Below are 3,596 nucleotides of genomic sequence, written 5' to 3' on the forward strand. Positions count from 1 at the left end.
CTCTTGATTTACTGTCTTTTGAATATTGCATATTTAAATAATGGTAAGCACTTTGGACTGGTAGGCACTTATTTTAAGCATGTCCTGAGACAAAGCTTCTGTATTCACTTCTTTGTAGATAACTATTTGACTATTGGTTGCCTAGCAGTTGGGGAATTTACACATCAAAGTAGTAATAACAGCATCAGTTACCTAAGGCAGATCAAGGCTATAGCAAGTGTGCTGCAAGATATCAAAACTACATAATCCATCATTGTTTCTTGGATCAGTTTCTACAAAGCCCACATACAGCATAGTTCTCTAGAATCTGGTATAAGAGGTGAAATTACAAGATCTATTTATTGAATTTATTCACCAATTTGCGTGGTTGTCCTTTCAAAACAAGGATATTCATGTGATATGGAGCCAAAACCAATGAAATCTGATTGGGCATTCTAGAGGTTATACATAACCTCCAAAGCACTTAAATCACATTGACAAAATTTAGTGATTTGGGGGCAATGCAATTTTTGTTAGGAAGGTAAGCAGGTTATGGATCTACTATCTTAGCCCCTTCCCTGCACCATGTCTTCAGGATGCAAAATCCTGGTAATGTCAACATTAAACCTTCCAAAATAGGAAAGCCTGGTTCAACAAATGTTGGTCTTGCTCTTGTAGTGTCACCAGAATGATTTATACAATCCAGTAGGAGGCCTGGAGAGATTAAGTAGTAGCCCTCAACTCAGAAGAACTATTTTCTACAATAAACATGTTCTGCAAGGATTGGGGAGAAAATACCAAAGCTTCATAGAAACACATTGTAATAGGTGTTACTGCACCCCAATCCCAATACCTACCCTTTCTACTCTTGACTGTCTTGTTGAAAAAGGGCAAAGATTTCTTGTCAAAGATACAAAGCCAAGGCAACTGATAAAGGTTCTGGATATCTTGGGGGGGGAGGGGAGAATGGGGGTACTAAGCAAAATATTTTTGAATTCATATACTCTCTAATATAGATAATGGAAGACTGGATTATTTAGATGCTAATTATCTGAACAAACTATCCACCAAGGACTTTCCTCAATGATTGAGATTAATCATAATTATAAATAATCCTGCAACACAATCTTACCATGGGGACCCTTTGCAGGGGGACCCACTTGTAGATGGAAGGGAGGAGGATCTGTCTCAAGTCTGAATCCTCAAGGGTCCAGGTGATTGTCTGAAACGGCCTATGGTGGTCCCCTGAGATAGTTCACTGAGGGCTAAAAATTATAATTTAGTGGTCCAACAGCTGCTTAAGCAACCACATTTAATAGTTCTAATTAATAATAGCTTAAAGGGAATTTCCAATGTGTTTAACATTTTAATAAATTGGATAAGGGTGTATAAGGAAATTTTAATCAAACTTAACAAATGTCACAAAGCTGGAAGGGGTGATTGGCATACGAGATGACTGAATCAAAAGTTCCACAGGCTGAGTTATAACTAATCCATATTCTCAATATGGCACATCTAATAAAATGATTTTTAAAATCCATTTTAATTTTATTATACCACAAATATCTATGCCCTCCAAACCTCAGGTTGTTATCTTCTAACTCCAAAAGCCTTCTATTTCTTAGCAACACTCACTCATACAGACCAAACAAGCTGCAAAATTAAATTTCAAACTTAATAACCCCAGTTCTCCTCTTTTGCCTTTTGTCAGACTTTATATTTAACTCATTTCCCCCCACCCCCTTGCCATAGAAGTGATTCTCAAATAGTTAAAAGCTGTTATGGGGAAGGTGAGAGTCCTCTGTTTTAGCAACGGAGCAGAAAATAGCAGAAGTTGGCTGCATATTAAAACAATTGCAACAATTTGAAGTAGACCCACTGGAGTTAGTGGGACACTTGTTTGCAGGGAGTATTGCAGAAGCAAGCAGAAAGTGGGAATGAATTAATGTGTTGGGATATTATTGCAGGAACTATTTTTTCAGGTAAAATATATAGTAATTGTTATACCCTTTTGCAATAGACCAATGGTAAAGGCATCAGTATACATAGGCTACGCGGAATTTATAAACTGGAGCCTCTGAAAACACTCGCTGACTGACTGACTTTGAAAACTGTTGTGCAATGTAAGCTTGGACCTGTTCAGTATTTGAATTGAACATCATCAGGAAATAACAGAGCAGCATGCTAGACCCAGCAAGTCAAACAAACGTCTCTGAAGAAAGCGAGAAATGAATATGCCTCTGAATGATGAGCAGCTGAGCTTGACTAAGGAGACTTGGTCTTACTAGTTTTCCCAAACAGGTCAAGACATTTTTCTGATCACCTTTCTGTTGAGAAGAGAAGGAATTGCACCCTCAGTATTTTGTCACTGTTAAAGTGCCTGTTAACCAAAAAGAAATGTAATTAATTGATTATTTTAATTATACCTCCTTTCTTCGCTTCCTGGATGGAGAGTTCAAAGTTTTGAATGAATTATCATTCAGCTGCCTGCAATTACTGCTAGTTCGAATCTCCCCAGGCTCAAGGTTGACTCAGCCTTCCATCCTTTCTAAGGTAGGTAAATTGAGGACCCAGTTTGTGGGGGCAATAAGCTGACTTTGTATAAATATACAAAAGTATGAAAGCTATTGCTTAACGCATTGTAAGCTGCCCTGAGTCTCCGGAGAAGGGCGGCATATAAATCAAATTAAAAAAAAAAAAAGTTCAGTTGCCTTTCAGGATGCAACCTGGCTGTAAAGAGAAAAGCTCATTAGAGGAAGGTCTGTGTCTCTATGAGAAAAAAGTGTCTATGCAGTGAGCAAATAGTGCAAACTGAAATCTTAACAGATCTTGCTTCCAGTCTGGTTCTGAAGATCATCTAGATCAGGGGTCTCCAACCTTGGCAAATTTAAGACTTGTGGACTTCAACTCTCAAGAGTTCCTCAGCTAGCTTTGCTGGCTGAGGAATTCTGGGAGTTGAAGTCCACAAGTCTTAAAGTTGTCAAGGTTGGAGACCCCTGATCTAGATAGTAGCCAAGGAATTAGCAGTTGTCTCCTAAACCAATCTTATATTAACAACACGTACAATCTGGTTAATCCATACTAAGAACAAGAAAAGGTTGAGTCTTCTTAGAATTTTGGTATTAATTTTGTGTAGAACATTTATAGGCAGTCCTTCATGGGCTATGATTTTGGGAGACTTCACAATGCAAAGTAGGAAAAAAACAGATACATATAAGTACAAATCGTTAAAAAGCATTAAAGTAATACTAAGATACGGTATGCTATATAATAAAATGATTACAAGTATATTATGAGTAATTAAAATGTGCCAGAGAATACAGAATCCCCCCCCATTCCTAAAATATATAACCAAAGACTGGTCAGGCTCTTTTTACAAGAAAAAAAAGTCATTCTGCTAACCATCAACTCTAAGAGTCAATGAAGGTGATAATGTCTATTGTGGCATTATCTGGTGATCTGGTATCCTTGAGTTGAGTTGAGTTCCCTAAAACCCAAACATTATGGTCAACCTTTAAGTATTATGGGAGATGTGGGTTTCCACAGGGAGGATGGGTCAAAAAAATGAAGAGACCTCATTAGGTTGCCTAGTTTTGTATTATAAGAAAGCAGACACA

The sequence above is a fragment of the Pantherophis guttatus genome, chromosome 3 (assembly GCF_059756535.1).
Source record: "Pantherophis guttatus breed Tessera chromosome 3, ASM5975653v1, whole genome shotgun sequence".
NCBI lineage: Eukaryota > Metazoa > Chordata > Lepidosauria > Squamata > Colubridae > Pantherophis > Pantherophis guttatus.